Raw genomic sequence first — 18747 nt, 5'->3', positions numbered from 1 at the left:
ATCCATATGAAAGAGAGCAACAAAAGGAGTCCTCTTAAAAGTGGATACTTCTTTTATTTCTTCCTTTTTAAAATAAAATTCTTAACTATGTATGCTTGTTGGGTATGCATATATGACATAAATTGCATTGTATAAAATTCTAATATAAATTTAGGTATGTGTATATGTCTGTATACATATAACTATTTATATCCAGCTAGATGGATATGGGTATCCAAATGGTAGATGTAGAGATAAAGAAAGAGAGAGAGAGAAAAGAGAAGAAAGAAGAAAGCAGAGAGAAGAAAAAAAGTAGAGAAAATAGACAGATCTTTATGACTCAGGGATCTTGCAGGATCTGGTAACCACTTAATTTGCTTTGATATCCTTTGCTTGCTAGTAGTCATAGAGCTAAGTGGAGCATTCTTACCTGATTCAGAAAAAAGGAAAATCTCCTACCTCTTGTCTAACCCCTCCAATTAAATCCCTACCAACAACCTGTGCTTAGTCTCACAGCATCTGTAATAATGCTAGAGATTACATTTAACTCTACTCTGGAATTGAGAATATTCATCCAATTGTATTTTCTCATAGATAAAGGAAATTACAAAAATTAAGTCAATTCAATCAGTTGTCTATATTTTAGAATCTATAATAAAACACAAAAACCAAAAAAAAAAAAAAAAAAGAAAGAAAGAAAGGTGGACTGATAATAAAAATAATATTCAGGAAAAATACAGACTGACATTAGAGTATTATGAAACAGCAACCAATTAAGGGGTGCATGTTCAATTGGGAAGATGAACATTTTTTCACAGAGCATCATAAATGCTCAAGTTGTCCTAAGCCTAAAAAAATATATAATTTTATCTCCACCTAGTGGATACTGACGGTAAAGCAGGTATAACAAGTAAAGGCTAAGAAATTCCCACCGTATAATAATAGCAAAGCAGGTTTGCCATAAAAATCTTGGACATGAACTCCAAATTGGTTTATGATGTCCTAAGAAATTCTAGGGAATGCTAGGATACTAGTGTGTTTTATTTTTTTTTAATCTAGGACCATATTATTTTCTCTCTAGATGTTAGAAAATGGTCCCTGCTTATGGGCAAGGTGTCTTCGCTGAACATGAAACCAACTTTATGTTTGTATATTTGAAGTGTGTATTGTAGCTGGTCTTATATAGGAAAACATGAACTCTAAATGGAATTGGGATTGTTTTGTTTGATTTGGTGGATATTTGAGTGGGTATTGCCTCAAATTTTTTGCCTAAAGAAAACAGGGAAGTTGATGATAACATTGAAAGCTGAAGGTAATTCCAGGTGAAATAAAAAATAAAAGATAAAAAGAGAACCTTAGATCATATTAAGGATCTTCCTATTTGCCATTATTTTGATGCTAATAAAGGCAAAACTGAACACTCAGGCATACTTATTTAGTACCAAAGATTTAAGTGGGGTTATTTGATGTAACTTAATTTCTTAAGAAAAAGAAGGAGGAGGAGGAGGAGGAGGAGGAGGAGGGAAAAACTAGTATTTTTTAACCAACAAAAGAATTTTTACTCTAAGAGCAAATGAAAAATTTTATTTTGGCTTTCTCCTTTAAGTGTTCAAGGGAATGTTATAAATATTTAAAAGCTGTGATTTACGGCTATAAGATCTAGAAGTACTGGACTGAGGTAATCTGCACCATGTAATACATTTAGCACAATAATGTTCATCACAAAGACAGATATCTGGGGTATGTGTTGGGGGGAGAGGGTAAAATGCACTTCCTGGAAAGCCAAAGAATAGATAGCATTAAAATACCATGATTTCCAAACACAAAAAATGCATACCTAAAATAAATTGCTGCTAGAAAATCAAGTTCATTGGTAGTTTTTTAAAAATTGTTGGACCCAAACTAAGGAAGTCTTAAAAAATCAAAAATTTTGTTTGAAAAATATGAAGAAAGAAAAAAGAAAAGAAGGAATTCTTTAGCATTGAACAGTGAAAAATATTGGAACCTATAGATTCTTGATGGTAGATAAGGATGAAGACTAATAATTGATAGACTAGATATCTACACATGTAGAAAGGTATATTAATACTAGCAAATTTATTCAATAATAATAAATTATACCATTAAAAGCTGTAATTACAAGTGAAAAGTAAAATAAAATAGCAGCAGAAAAATAAATAAAATTCCAGAATATTCCATCAACTGATAGGTTGAGATTTAACTTGTTTGTGCTTTGTTTATTTCTTGTGTTTCTCTTTGGTTTTGTTTTTAACTTCCCAAACCTCTTATATATGATTTATTCCATTCTTTCCATTTAGAAATTTTGTGACAAATTAGTTGTTATTTTACAGATCAGGTTGTCTAAACTACACTTCCAATTGATAGTTTCAAATATAATTTAAATAAAATTTCCTGTCCAATTTTGTTTTCCCTTTGATTGAAAGCTAATTTATAGCCCTACAACACACCATCCTGTTTTTTTTGTTTTTTTTGTTTGTTTGTTTGTTTTTTATTTCTCACAATCCTTTCCTGGCTTTGTATTTGGAAAAAGTTTTGGGTGATGTTTTCATAATGTTAGCACATTTCATTTCCTGCTACTTAATTTTACTATTTTCAAAATTGGTATTAAAAACAATTTTCTAATTTAATGACAAATTTTTTTAAAGCTTGAAAATGTTACTGAAAGTTCCTATTTTAAATTTTTTTTTTCAACGTTTATTTATTTTTGGGACAGAGAGAGACAGAGCATGAACGGGGTAGGGGCAGAGAGAGAGGGAGACACAGAATTGGAAACAGGCTCCAGGCTCTGAGCCAGCAGCCCAGAGCCCGACGCGGGGCTCGAACTCACGGACCGCGAGATCGTGACCTGGCCGAAGTCGGACGCTTAACCAACTGCGCCACCCAGGCGCCCCTGAAAGTTCCTATTTTAAATTAAAACATTGTAATTGGCACATTATCCAAAGATCAGAAAACTGAATTATGTGTATGTCTTTTGTATAATTTGTCAGGCCTATGTCATGGTAGGAGAGAAAACAAATCGAGTCACATAGTTGCTTCCAATATGTAGTAAGAGCAATGAAACTTTTTTCTATATATCCCTGCAAATGTTTTTGAAATGTTTCCTAGGCCTTCTCATTTCTTGTGAAACTAAATATAGATACTATGCCTGCTGTTGTCCTTCTGCTAAAGATTTAAATTTAAGAAATAATAAATGCCTGTCTAGACAACCCTAAAATTGTTTTAGTTACTGATGTATGGATGACTGATAAATGTCATCTTTTCTGCCTGCAGTGCATTTTGAATCTACTCTACTGACATTTGTCTATAGCTGACCTGTGTCTGCATTTTAGATTTACATGAAACATTTAGGTTTTACAACTATAAACTTTCAATTTCATTATTCCTACTCTACATCCAATACAATAAAACAATTAGATCCTCTACCATGTTTCTTCTTCCTCACATGGATATTTTTAATTAAACCAGCAGGGAAGATTGTAATCAAATGAAAGGCAATGGAATTTACTTCATCCTTTACCTAGTGAAACAATTATTAAATTCCCTAGCTTCATATTTCTCATACCGATAAAATTAAATCTGCAGCTCTGCTAGGAAGGGCAGGGGGAAAAAAAAAGGCAGTTTCAAGTAATCAAAGCCTATAGGTCTTCAGTACAATAATGCAAAATATATAACTCTGTTGTCTGAGAAATTGTTCGCTTACTCCTGTAGATATCGTTATCAGTTTTCCTCATTTTCACTTTATTGGGAAGTGTTCCTATATTTTACACATAATAACGGAACAGTAGCCCTTAGAAATGTGGTTATAAGACCTAATTAGGTTATTTCTGAACAATGTTTTTATAGAATAATGGCTTACCTTGAGATGACCCATGATTCTACTGAAAGAAATAGCTTTCTTTGCTTATGCAATAGTATAAACAAAAAATTATCAAGAACATGAATGTGAAGAAGAGTTTTTCAGGCTGTATGATTTTGAGTCTTTTTTAGACATCTCATTAGTCTGATACACTGTGACATGTGACATTCCTACTTCTCACCCTTTACACTGTTTAAAATGCTTGGACAAGTTTAAAAAAATTTTATAAGAAACAATCATCCTTACCTTCTAAGCATATAGAGTAAACAATTTACATAATTCCTAGCCAATAAAGAAACAAAGACTGAGCAGCTATGGAAGTGATAACGTCAGTGATATGAGCAATGATTCCTGACAGCCTTCCAACTGATTTAGGTTTGCATCAGACATTTAACTGGCAATGGCCGGTGAAGATGTTCTTCCTATGCACATGTTTCGTTTACAGCACATATCTCGAATGTATCAGTATTTGTCTCTATCACTTGACTGTGAGACTAAGAACAGAAAACATAACATTTATCACCATCAAGTACTTCACTCATGGTAAGCACTCAATGAACATTAAATGAATTAACGAACTAATTAATATTAAAAGAATGAATAAGGACGGTGATAGTTGAAATGTTGATATTGTAACCGAATCCAAACTCCATCCCCTTTCACATTAAAATATCAAAAATACTTGTTAACTTTCTGCAGGATCCTATAAAGGAACCTGAAAGTCATAAATGATATTAAGCAGCTGATGAATGTCTGAAGACCCTGAAAACAAAAGCAGGAAAACCTTCTAAGTGACTAGTATATTTGGATGAAATGAGAAGAAGAAAAAATAACAATGAAGATGGGCATAATTTTACAATATTTTGATTATGAATTGAAGCTTTAAACTATGTTAATGAAGGAACTTAATGAAAATTAGGCTGCAATCCTAACTTCATGACTCTCCTTTATGATTTATTTTGTGTGGATTCAAAAACGAATCCATTTTCTGTGAGGAATGCAGACTCTAATTTATGAAATGATTTATATGGGCAGATGCAGACAATGTTGGCTGAAACTGGTATTTGGTCAGGCATCCAGGAAATGGAGTTTTATCTGTGGTAAATGTGACTAGAGTCAATGCAAATTTTTCAGACAATATAATTAGTAAGACGATAATGATTTTTGAAAGCAATTTACAAAGATAAATTATGCTATCTTGTACTGTTTGGGATATGGATATGGATATGAAATCAAGAATAGAGTACAAAAAAAAAAAGCAAAAGGAAATCTTCGCAAGAAAAAAAAAGGAATATTCCCCAAAGGGGAAATGATAAACGAAATAAAACAAAATGTAGGTGAATCCATTATTATTCTCCTCAAAGGGATTATAACCGTCTTTATTAATTTCCTTAGTTATTATTTTTCATCAATTTCTTACTTAAGCTCTACTAGTTAACATAAATGGAAAGTGGGGAGGGGGGAAAGAGATTCCTTGCAAACTGAATAGCTAATTCATAAATGAGAAGATAGATTCAATAAATCTACCCCGAATGCACTACAGAGAGATGAAAACAAAAAATATGAACACGACTTTGAAATAGCAAGGCCAGAATGTAAAGATACTAGAAATATCTAAGAGATGTTGTAAGTTTAACTTTTGATATGGTGGAGTAAGTTTTCAGTGAACCCACCTTCCAACACCTATTTATTGTTATAAATTCTGGGCAGAATAGCATAAAACAACTACCTTCTGGGTTTAAAGAGTGAACAGAAGCAAGCCTGTCTTGCATGAGACCAGAGGATTGGAAATAGAATCTCTCAAAGGATGGTTCCTGTCCTTGTGGCTTCGGCCTGACGGCAGGATGAGATTGCAGCATGGCACAGTTCCTAGAGAAAATCTGCCATCTTTCCAGCCTCTGGAAAAGGAAGACAGGACAACCAGAGAAGCCAGAAGGCAAGGGAAGAATTTGCACAAAAGAGATCCAGAAAAAGGAAACCCAGTTCCATCAATAAAATCGATGCCAGTTCTGAACACTGGACCCAGCCTGTAAGAAGTCTATAAACCTCTCAGCTAATGAAGACTCTCATACTGAGCTGCCCACAGCAGTTGGAACAGAATTTGCTGGAGTCGAACCACATTAGATGACAGAACAAAAGAGTCATATTTTTTGGAGGAAGCTAACAGAATCCAAAGACTCCACAACCTAATATTCAAAATGCATATAATACCATTGCAAATTACTCAGTATACAAAGAACTCAGGAATTATGGTTTATTCCAAAGACAGAAGATCATCAACAGCAGCGACTGTGAGATGGTACAGATGCTGGTATGAGATAAGGGTTTTAAAGCAGCTAATATAACTCTGCTCAATGAGGTGAAGGCAAATATTTTTGTCATTGAAGACAAGATAGTAAACTTTCAGCCACAAATAGGGAGTAAAAACAAGAATTGTAGATTGAACTGCGCCCCCTCCCACACCCCTGCCAAAAGCATGTCGGAGTCCTAACCACTGGTACCTATGAATGTGACCTCATTTGGAAATAGGGCTTTTGAAGATGTAATCAGTTAAGATGCAGTCATAAGGGACTGATGTGGGCTCTAAATCCAATCAGTAGCGTCTTAATAAGAAAAGACTCAAATGCAGAAGAGACTGAGGGGAGAATGCCACAGGAAGATGCACACAGAGATTCAAGTGAGGCTACCACAAGGAAAGGAACACTAAGAACTGCCAGCAATCACTGACGGAATGTGGACCTGCTAACATCTTGACTTCAGACTTCAGAGCTGGGAGAGAGTAAACTTCTATTGTTTGAAATCACCCAGTTTGTGGTAACTGATGTGCAGCTGCCTGAGGAAACAGAAACAATCATCAAATGGAAATTTCAAAACTGTCATATATATATAATATATACATAATATACATATAATAATATATATATTATATATATAATATATATATAATTTTACATATACATAATTTTACAATTCACTGCATGGGCATAATAGCAGAATAGGGATGACAGAGCAAATAGTAACTTTCCAACAAATTGATGGAAGGTATCCAACCAGAAGAATATATGGGGTTGTGCAAGAGAAGTGAAACTTGTAGAAATGAATATTGAAAGGCATAAGACAATGTAAACCAAGTGAGTAAATTTCACTCTGCCAACGTATATGACTTTGAAAGAAATTGCAAGAATTATCAATTTAAGAGGAAATGTGAGAATTTACTTATAAGTTTATAAACTTTTTTTATTGGGACGAAGAAACCAATGATCAAAAGATTTTATTTTATATTGGTTTATATGGAAATGAAGGTATGGGAAAGGTACTTAACAAAAGATGTTGGGGATGACCCATTCTGAATGACAGTGAGGTCTCCGTTATAGGTGTCCCGATGGATGATTGAAGTAGTTGAGAGAATATAAGGATTCTGGAATATGGGAAAAGCATTAATAACAGAGGCATTAACATAGATATTAAAATCACAGAGGTTATTGAGAGGGCTTTGAGTGGAGGAAATAAAACAAGTCTTGTTCTATAATTTCAGAATAAACTCATTTAAATAATATTTATTGAGCTCCTACTTGGTAACAGTCACTGTGTTCAATAAAGCAAAAGTAATCGGGGCGCCTGGGTGGCTCAGTCGGTTAGGCGTCCAACTCCAGCTCAGGTCACAATCTCACGGTCCACGAGTTCAAGCCCCGCGTCGGGCTCTGGGCTGATGGCTCAGAGCCTGGAAGCCTGCTTCTGATTCTGCCTCCCTCTCTCTCTGCCCCTCTCCCATTCATGCTCTGTCTCTCTCTGTCTCAAAAATAAATAAACGTTAAAAAAAATTAAAAAAAAAAATAAATAAAGCAAAAGTAAGTAGCTGGTCTGTTTTTCAAAAAGCTCATAATAAAGTGGTAAATTGGGAGAGTGTCCCAGGGATTAAGAGTATGTGGTTCTGAGGGAATGTGTTAAACAGAGGGCAAAAATGTTAACAAAGTTGAGTTGCTGAGATGTGGTGCAGCCAAAGTTCCAAAAATGAGAGTGTGAAGTAAAGGGTGCTCCCACTTCAAGAGGGTACTGAAGAAACAAAGGCTACAGTATCGAAGGGAAGTGGTAGAGAACTACAATTCACAAGAAGAGATACAAAGATGCCAGAAACAATTATGTAATTTCAGAGGAGTCAGAAGAATTGGCAGCAGTATGTTAAAGAATCCATAGGGTAGAAGGGAGAATGGTCGTGAGCAATTGGTTAAAGGTTGACTTTGCAAAGGATAAGACTGAGCTGAATAGAATTAAGAGAAGTAGGGAATAGATTTTTAAATTAATAAGTCAGTTCCCCAATGGGGTATAAATGTGGATAAATGGATGAAAGGAATTTCACTGTAGGTGAATGTGCACGTGACTGTGTACATGTACATGCTTGCGGGTGTAAGTGTGCATGTGCATGCATGTGCAAGTGTGGGTAAGTGAGAAAAAGTGAGGTTAAGAAATATAAAGGCGGGGCACCTGGGTGGCTCAGACGGTTGGGCGTCCGACTTCGGCTCAGGTCATGATCTCACAGTTCCTGAGTTCGGGCCCTACATTGGGCTCTGTGCTAACAGCTCAGAGCCTGGGGCCTGCTTCCACTTCTCTGTCTCCCTCTCTCTCTGCCCCTCCCCCACATGCACTCTGTCTCTCTCTGCCTCTCAAAAATAAAGAAAACTAATAAAAAAAATTATAAAAAATAAGAAATATAAAGGCTGGAAAGTTAGTGTAGGAAGTATACTTTTTTTCTAAAACTTGCTTTGTTTAATTTAATGAAATCTGGTTGGAGTTGAATAGAAAAGAACAAGGTATTTTCCCAAAGATTACTAACAATGGTGTAATGTTGGGATATGAGTGCAGATAGTCTTAAAAGTACTTCAATTTTAAGATTTTATTTTCAACAATCAGCTGATTATACCCACCTAGTTATTTAAAGTCAATGCTTTTTATTTGTGACAGTGCCCTGGACTAACATCATAACTAACATAACAATACCTCATTGTTTTTTATAAACACAATATCTGACTTAAATAAACTTTGTCTCTGCGTTCAGCAAGTACAAATTTACAAGTATAATTTGGCAGGTCCAAATTTACATGCCATTGAGACTTGAAAGCAGGTGTGCATGGAGCAGAACGTAGAAGGAAAGAATAAAAAGAATGTTCTAATTTAGCAAGCAATCACTGTCAGCACCATTTTTTTTTCTGTAACAAGAAGAACAAAAGTACATCATTATATTTAAGCATAACACAACTGTTAATAGCTCTTATTGTTGTTGTCGGTTTTAAGTCAAGGACTAGTTCATCCAAAATCAAAAAGATACCATTTGTTACCATTCTGCAGAGGGTGCTGTTTACCTGGCTTCCCAGGTGGCACCAGTCACTGGAATGGGGACAGTCATTTGATCTATTCAGTCTTAATATCTAAACTGGTTCCTCATAGAAACAGAAACTTTTTTAAAAAAATTTTAATAATGCATAGTCATCTAAAAACTGAAAAACATATTGAAAGAAATTAATTAAAACATCATTTCAAGGAGCACCTGGGTGGCTCAGTCAGTTAAGCGACTGATTTTTGGTTTCAGCTCAGGTTATGATCTCACGGTTCGTGAGTTCAAGCCCCACGTAGGGCCCTGCATTGGCAGTGCAGAACCTGCTTAGGATTCTCTCTCTACCTCTCTTTCTGCCTCTCCCCCACTTGCTTTCTCTGTCTCTCTCTCAAAAATAAATAAAGGGTTTTTTTATTTAAGAAAAAAAAAACCATTATATCAGAATGAGCAGTACTACAATACCTTCTCATATTTTAGAACATTTAACAGTTTCTACCTTACCACATATAATTTGCTGCCCAATTATTTTTCATTTTATATTATATTGAAAAACATTTAACTATGTTTCTAACTTGTTTTAAATAATTGCTTCAAATATATAAATATCCCATTACCATCTTTGGAAGGTATTTTTCCTTTTTCTTTTTTTTCAAAACACGTCCTTAATGAAAAGTTCATCGAAACACAAAATGCTCTCAAAATATAAGTCAATTTGAGCATAAATATAGAAAGCAATTTTGATACACACAGCACACATACAGATATATATGAATTGTGGAATTGATCTGGTATTCTGGTGTTATCTGCTAAGTCTTTCTCACAAAAATTGATAAAACCATCAGTCGGTTATGGCCCTGGAGAATGTCTCTGTTCTGATTCATTCTAGATCCTCAAATTCTGTTATTCTGGCTTTCAGTCACCTAACTAACTGATTTCTGTCTGTCTCCTCTGTAGCCATAGCAGTAAGATAAATTTGCAAAGGATTCTTTTCGAAGTTTATAAATGTTCAAGAGTAATTTCGATAAGTAAAACATTTGTTATAAACAGGATTTCCCAAGGTCTGGCCCTCTCTGTTTCTACTTCCTACTGTAGGTGTCTCAAATGTGCCACATGACCAGCGTGCACATGGCAGGTGACCAGCCTTCCTCTCGGTGCTGATGTGGTGACAGAATTCCCTCGTCCTCCATGCCACTTGGTAGTTTGGAAACAGCTTCTATTACTGGTGCTGTTTGTAAAAACCTTTTATCCAAATGTGGAAATTCCGTAGTTATATTTTGCCTAGCATCTCCAACATTCCACCTTATTGCTATGATTCTATAAAATAGTCCAAATATTACTTAGGGGGTTGTTTTGTAAGTATTTATCCCAGTGAATATGCAAATTCAACTCATCTTCTTTACAGTGCATAGCACAAGTATAAGTACAATTTTCTCCCCCACAACTATCCAGAAAGAACGAGAGGCAGTTGCATATGAACTGAGCACTTAGTCTCCTTTGCAGATATTTAGTTCACTATGAAAAGATGACAAACTTTTTTATCGATTTAGCCTGCAGAGGAAAAGTTATTGCTTATTTAGAGGATACTTATCCAGTACTAAAGGACAGAAGTGATAAAAAGATATACAGAGTGAAAGAAAAATATGTATGAACTTTTCTTTCTGATTTCTTTTTGTTGGTTTGAGTTTCAATATTTGCTTGGTTTTATTATTTTTTTTAATTTTTAATGTTTATTTATTTTTGAGAAAGAGAGACAGAGAGCACAAGCAGGGGAGAGGCAGAGAGAGACGGAGACACCGAATCCGAAGCACATTCCAGGCTCCAAGCTGTCAGCACAGAGCCCAACGCAGGGCTGGAAACTCGTGAGCCAGGAGATCATGACCTGAGCGAAGTTCTATGTTCAACCAACTGAGCTACGTAGGCGTCCCTGCTTAGTTTTATTATAATGTCGGTGATTACTTAAAACAGTGGGATATTCTTTCATTGCTTCTCCTGATTCTGCAGTGATCAGGGCTAGTCAAAGACATATGGGCACCCTAAGAAGGCTCATAACCTGATACTCCTTCAGATAAATATTGTCAGATGACTGTTTAAACATTTTTTAAATAAGGAAGATGCTGGGATCTATAGGAAGGAGAATGCAAAAAGAACTGCTATGGCAATACCATAATGCCTTGAAGAATTCATCTCCAAACTCCAAGCTCCAAATTTGCATTTTTCACTTAACAGAAGACTGGAAATTCCTGAGAGAAGAATCTAGTTTGACAGCTGGGGACGGAGAGCCAAAGCTCACCCTAAGTATTCCATCTTCCACTATGTACATAACTTCCCATGAAGAGAGTTCAAGGAAGTACAATTTTCTTCATCCTCTTATGTTTCTGGTGGAGTTTGCATGGCTAGAGAACATTGAGCAATTTCCATACTGTCCTGACCCTTAAACCAGTTCTTGTAATTTCAGCATCAATCCTAGTTGTCTGAGTTCTTTGACAGATATTAGTTCTACATCTTATAAGCATTATAGATATGACTTTTTAAAAATTTTCTTTCCTTACTCAATATACAAATGGGCATTAAAAAACATTAGAGACATACGAATAGTGCCAATCCTATGCCAAAGAGTTGAGCTTATATTCACCAAAGAGTTCTGTCTCCTTCTCTCTCCCTCTCTTCTCTGTCTCCTTCTCCCTTTCTCTCTCTGTCTCTTCTACTCTCTCTTTCTCTATCTCATTTTTCTTTCAGCAATTCTCTTTTTTTTTTTCCTTACACAAAGCCCCATGTCGGAACTTCTTTCCCTAGTCTCATGTCACACATTAATCCTTTTAGTAAGATTTGTCCCTGTCTTACCTACTCTCTTGAAACTTACCTTTTGGTGCCACCTGCCTTCGGAATAATAGTTATGGACCTGATGAATTATGACATAATGGGATGCAGGTAAGTTCCTTAATAATTTGTTTGTATTATTGAATTAATTGATATAAATTTTCGACCAGGTCCACAATGAGCTGTTTTTTGTTTGTTTGTTTGTTTGTTTATTTGTTCTTTTCCTAATGGGTAGACCATTTCAAATCCCTTAAGTACATCAGGTTGAATATTTACAAATACTTCTTCAGGTAATTATTTATCTAGGAACTGAGATCAAACACCTGTCAAACATCTCTGTATAAAGCTGGGTGGACTATGATTAAGAGTCACTTATGAATACCATTTACAGACTTTGTGCTCCAGGGAGGTCAGAAAGCCTCTCTAAGCTCAATATCCTCAGAAGGGATATCACAGAAGGGTTTGAGAGAAAAATTAAAAAAAAAAAAGGTACATAAAGTATTAAGTATAGCACCGAGAAATAAAAGACTTGTAATAAATATTCTCTACGATTGTTACTTGTCTCAAGTCATCATGAAAATAATCAGGATCTTGTTGTTTTAATGGCTTAATTTAATATATTCTGTATTCAAATGTTACAGAATGCAGAAATAGCAGAGTTTAAAATGACATAATCTTTAAACTATTTTCAGTCCCTAGGGAATAATGATTCTATGATTCATACAACTATGAATTACTTTTTTGAATAAGTGTCCAGTCAAATACAACCCTAAATATAATATTACTAATGTATTTTCTTAGTTATCCTTTTTTTCTTTGTAGATGTCTAACAGCAACCTGATGAAATTCAAAAGGAATGAGATTCTAGTGTCAATTTCCTTAGTTTTCCTTGAGTATCCAATAAAATAAATGTGGGGGTACCTGTTTATTGATGTTGAGAAAGTGAAACTAAAATCACCATTGAAACAAATGGAGGCTGATGATTCCCCCATCACTTTAGATGACATCATTGTTAAAGATTATTTCTTTGGGGATGTGTTTGCTGTCGAGTCCTATTGACATCAGTGAGGATGCCTTCATTATCCGGTTGCCCTGACTGGATGTTCATGCAGTGAAACTTAGAAAATGTTTCTGCCAGTACACGGCAACAATTTGATGATTTTAATGTTCTTGCTCTTTCAGAACTCAGATTTTTTTTTTTTTTCTAAATGGCCAAAGGCAGTAATGCCAGACAGGCTGTCCGATTATTTGGTTTAAAAATCAAACTAAACTCCTAAGTCCAGTTATCATCTTTTTGACAGATTTTGAAACAGAGCACCAGAGCTACACTACAAACTGTCAAAAAAAAAAGTTGTGTTTCAATTCTATAGCTTCCCCAAGGCCTGGTTACCATTTGGTATTCCTAACTTACTTATTGAATTTTCACTCAAGTAGTCTGGGTTTCTGAGAATTGTCGAGCTGTTCTATTAGAAAGAAAAGCTCATTTGTAGAATGGCAGTGTAAACACGGCTGAACTAGAATTATGTCAATTCACTAATTTTTAACTCTCGTAGGAACTATATGTCATATTTGAACATGATTGTCACTTGGCTCAGAGTGATCAATTTCTAGACAGTTCTTGGTACCATGAAGACAGATAAAAGAGGGCTGGGGTTTAATTTTATGCCAAATTTACATATTTTGTTTCAAATTAGTACGTATATTACAAAACGGGTTTACACAGTATATGAATAGAATGTAGCCCTTTCTAAACAGAGGAACCTTTTGGAATACATTTTCCCCCTCAAAAAATAAATGAGTGGGGTGCCTGGGTGGCTCAGTCGGTTAGGCGTCTGACGTCGGCTCAGGCGTCCGACTTTGGGCTCTGTACTGACAACCTGGAGCCTGCTTCTTATTCTGTGTGTGTCTATCTCTCTCTGCCCCTCCCTTGCTCACACTCTGTCTGTCTGTCTCTCTTTCTAAAAAATAAACATTCAAAAAATTTTTAAATAAATAAATGACAGTAGCAATTTTGCTTTACACATTCCTGACATATTTCGTTTTCATGGCATTATTTATACTTTTCTTATATGCCTTCCAAAATGGAAACATTATGGAAATACCAACTACTAATGGCCCTAAATATTCAAGTAATTTACAGATTATGAATAATCTAGATACAAATGAAAGCAAGAAAGCCAAGATTCCATGTATGTGGCTAAACGTTTGCTTAAAAATGAGTCAGGTTTGGCTCTGGGCTGATGGCTCAGAGCCTGGAGCCAGTTTCCGATTCTGTGTCTCCCTCTCTCTCTGCCCCTCCCCCGTTCATGCTCTGTCTCTCTCTGTCCCAAAAATAAATAAACGTTGAAAAAAAAAATTAAAAAAAAAGGGGCGCCTGGGTGGCGCAGTCGGTTAAGCGTCCGACTTCAGCCAGGTCACAATCTCGTGGTCCGTGAGTTCGAGCCCCGCATCAGGCTCTGGGCTGATGGCTCAGAGCCTGGAGCCTCCTTCAGATTCTGTGTCTCCCTCTCTCTCTGCCCCTCCCCTGTTCATGCTCTGTCTCTCTCTGTCCCAAAAATAAATAAACGTTGAAAAAAAATTTTTTTTTAAAAATGAGTCAGGTTTTTTTTTTTTTTAAGGAAACAAGTAATCAGGTAGATTTTTAGATTTTCATTTTGGAAAATACATAACATAATCTTCTCATTTTACAGATATGAGAAAACTGCACCAAAGAAGGTAAAGAACTTACTCATAGTCATATCTGTAGCATCACAGTGGAAGCTGCTCAGATCCCCAGTTCTGAATGAACTCATGCTACCAGCATATAGTCATTTTTTCATTCCAACTTGGTTCACCTGCACCAATGTATACAACAATGAGAATAACTGAAACAAGTTCTGATAACCATTCACCCATCACGACTTTTCCAAGACTTTCCTTTCATTGTGAAACTTCTTGCAACAGATAGAAAGGCAGTTTAAGGGAGGGTGCTGAGTGGCTCAGTCAGTGAGGTGTCAGACTCTTGATTCAGCTCAGGTCATGACCTCATGGTTTGTGGATCAAGCTCTGCACTGGGCTCTGTGTGGACAGTGTCCAGAACCTGCTTGGGATTCTCTCTCTCTCCCCCTCTTTCTGTCACCCCTGCTTGCTTACTCTCTCTCTCTCTCTCTCTCAAAATAAATAAATACATTAAACAAATAATAAAGGCAATTTAAGACAGGTCTACAATCTGAAACTTGGTTCTCTCTGAGATGGAAAGTTTACATTGAAACAAATTAATGCTCCAGTATATTTTTTCTTTTAATTAAATTTGGTGATAATTGAGGTGGGAAAGATAAAACTGAAAACACAAATATTTTGTACTTTAAGAACAGGAAGTTGGATTTTGGTGGACATAAATTCTTCATCTTTACCTCAAAGAGCAGCTTCACAGCATTACTATTTTCATATATTTGCATATGTCTACAAAAGCATGTCTATAAAAATATGCAGAGAAAATAAAGAGCACAATAAAATTAATCATAGTGAGTTTCATCTTTGTTCTATATGTAATTCATTTCTCATAGCATTTGTGTTGGTGTTGTTAATTCTTGACTTCAAAGTTGGGTTTGTTTTTTTTTAAAGATCATGAGTTTAATACCCATAATAGTCTCTTCTCAAGTATTTAGATGTATGTCCAAAAATCCACAACTTCAAACTATGTTCCCTAACAGTAAAATGCAGTAATAGAAAAAAACAATTGTGTGAAGTGCTGGGTGTTTATCATATTAATATTTCCCATCATTTTTATTCAGGTGCATGAATGATGTACTATGCAGCTTGCTTGATATTCAGTGATAATATGACTACTCTAATTAAAACGTGTCTGTCCAAATAAACATTATGGAACATATAGCAATTTAAAAAGCAAATTGAATGAGATGATTTTCTTTTATACCATTTCTAACGTGTATTTTATTATTTGAATTAAAAAAAAAAAGCTTTTGCTCTATTGCGATGATTTGGCATGAATCGTCACAGCAGTAACCCTTTATGGAATTCTCCAGAACCTCTTTGACTAGTTTTGGCCATTCTGTCAGGAAAGGGACGGAAGGCACAAGACAGAGCAGGGGAAGGGTATTTGTTTGATATTTCATTCCGTGGCCAGCCAGCAAGCTAATTTGCAATTTGCAGAGTCTATAGTTCAACACTTCCCATCTGCTAGATGCATATAGGAATATGAACTATAATGCATATATCCTAATTCCAGAAATTGGGAAGTAAAACTAATTGTTTTTAGTTTGTCTTTCTTAAAAGATAGCAATAAAATACAGCAGTATCATGGTGTTCTGCATGGTTTAAACCTATAAGAAAATCAGTTTTTATCAGTTTCCCCTCATTTGGCATTATCTTGCCATCAAATTATTGAAGGATGTCATGACACTATTAAATAATTTAATTTTGTTTGCTACATAAAGTAAATATTCAAAATACCTAGTAACTCAAACTGATAATATGCACTGTAAGATATGCTTTCTCCTTTATAATAGCTGTCTCACTTTCTCTGTCTCCCGCTCTCTTTTTATTTATGTATTTTTAAATTTTAATGTTTATTTATTTTTGAGAGAGAGACCAACACGAGCAGGGGAGGAGCAGAGAGAAAAGAAGACACAGAATCTGAAGCAGGCTCCAGGTTCCCAGCTGTCAGCACAGAGCCTGACACGGGGCTCAAACTTAGGAACTATGAGATCATGACCTGAGCCAAAGTTGGATGCTTAACCGACTGAGGCACCCAGGCGCCCCTCCCTCTCTCTCTTTAGATCAGCAGCATATGTACTGTTTTACAGAGTAAACTTTACTTTTCATCATAACTTGGCAGAGTCTGTAACTTTTAATTATTTAAACTCCTATTCTTTGGAGAGAAACTTCACTTTTGCAAATGACTATGTGAAGAATTATATAATTCTATTATTCTTTTATTATTAATTTTAGCAGGGTATTGCTTTGCCCTGCTTTCCTGAATAGGTTATGGCAGAGCCCGAAATGTGCTCATTTGCATGGGTGACCACAGCAGTTCCTATTTATTTCACTTGAAAAGACAAAATACATTTTGACGCTGTGCAAAATATTGAGCCAACACAAGCAGAAGCTTATCTATCTGGTTTGAAAAATGAAAAGCAAAGGCAAAATTGGGAAGATCTCTACAGAGTCACGTGATGATATAAGGTAGGCATGAGTCTGAGAGAGTCTCCAATATGGTGCAGGCAAGTTTTGTATCCTTAGAGGAAAATAGCTGGGATATAGCTGGATTCTTTTGCATTGACAGATGTTATGTTCAGGCAGTAGCCAGGGCTACAAGACACTTAACAGTGAATTCCCAAAACACAGGAACTGTGCTTGAGGGGATGATTGACAAGCAAGGCAAGAGCAGGAGACTAGAAAAAGCAAGATGGCTACCAGGCAGGATTCTGAACATGTGCAGTAACAAATAAAAAGTTGTCAGGGTAAAAGAGTTTGTGCAAAGCTGTATTTGTCATGGGACTTTGTGGCATTATTAATAGAATTTCTTCTATGTGGATTGGATAAGGGTAGCTGAGGGTGTAACAGCTAGCTGGGATGGTTTGCCATATATTGAGTAGGAAGAAAAGCTTTTCACATTTTTAAGTCCCAAAGTTATTTAATCATTTAGCCTCAATCCTTGTGTGTTCATCCTTGTCTTGTTCTTTTAATTTGTTTTATTTTATTATTTTATTTTATTTTATTTATTATTTTATGTTTTTAAGTTTTAGAGAGAGACAGAGTGAGTGGGGCAGAGGGGCAGAGGGAGAGTGAAAGAATCGTTTTTTAAATTTTTTTTTTCATTTTTCTCAAGTTTACCTATTTTGAGAGAGAGAGAGGGAGAGAGAGAGAGCATGCACACACAAGCAAGGGAGGGGCAGAGAGGAGAGACAGAATCCCAAGAAAGCTTCACACCATTAGGGCAGAACCCAATGTGGGGACTGAACTCACGAACTGTGAGATCATGACGTGAGCCAGAGATCAAGAGTTGGATGTTTACCTGATGGCACCACCAGATGCTCCCAATGAGAGAATCTTAAGAAGGCTCCACACTTAGGGCAGAACCCAATGCAGGGCTCAATTCCACAACCCTGGGATCATGACCTGAGCTGGAATCAAGAGTCAGATGTTCAACCCACTGAACCACTCAAGTGCCCTTCCTTGTCTGGTTCTAGATCTTAGCATGATGTAATATATAATTTTAGAATACTTTAATATTAGAACATGATAATATTAAAAAGAAAAGAATAAACTAAGCCCAAGCGGAAGTAACCATGATCAGAGCAGAAATAAATAAAATAGAGACCAGAAAAATTCATTTTATAAGGCCAGCACTACCCTTATACAAAAGCCAGACAAGGAACCACAAGAAAGTACAAGCAAATATCTCTAATGAATACAGGTACAAAACTCCTCAACAAAATACTACCAAACAGAATTCAATGGCATAGTAAAATGAACATGCACCATGATCAAATGGGACTTATCAAGTAGGATTTATCCCTAGGATCCAAGAACAGTTCAACATATAAACATCAATGAATGGGAGACACCACATTAATAAGATGAAGAAGGATAAAAATCACATGATCACATCAATAGATGCAGAAAATGCATTTGACAATATTCAACATTTTTTCATGTTAAAAATTCTCAATGCATTAGGTATAAAAGGACTATAGTAATATATATTCCCAGTATAATAAAGACCATATATAACAAGCCACAG

At 35.7% G+C, this 18747-nt stretch overlaps 1 long non-coding RNA gene across 2 annotated transcripts in view; it reads right to left on the bottom strand.

Moving 5' to 3' along the window:
* Positions 1 to 18747, bottom strand: part of LOC125156761 (uncharacterized) — a 123853-nt gene that overhangs the window by 91901 nt on the left and 13205 nt on the right. For both annotated transcript variants that reach the window (XR_007148761.1, XR_007148760.1), the window contains exon 3: positions 14731 to 14836. This is a non-coding gene — a long non-coding RNA (uncharacterized LOC125156761). The remainder of the gene's footprint in view (positions 1 to 14730; positions 14837 to 18747) is intronic.

Source organism: Prionailurus viverrinus, chromosome F2 (genome assembly GCF_022837055.1).
Source record: "Prionailurus viverrinus isolate Anna chromosome F2, UM_Priviv_1.0, whole genome shotgun sequence".
In the NCBI taxonomy this organism is placed as follows: Eukaryota; Metazoa; Chordata; class Mammalia; order Carnivora; family Felidae; genus Prionailurus; species Prionailurus viverrinus.
This window is presented reverse-complemented; position numbering and strand designations above follow the sequence as displayed.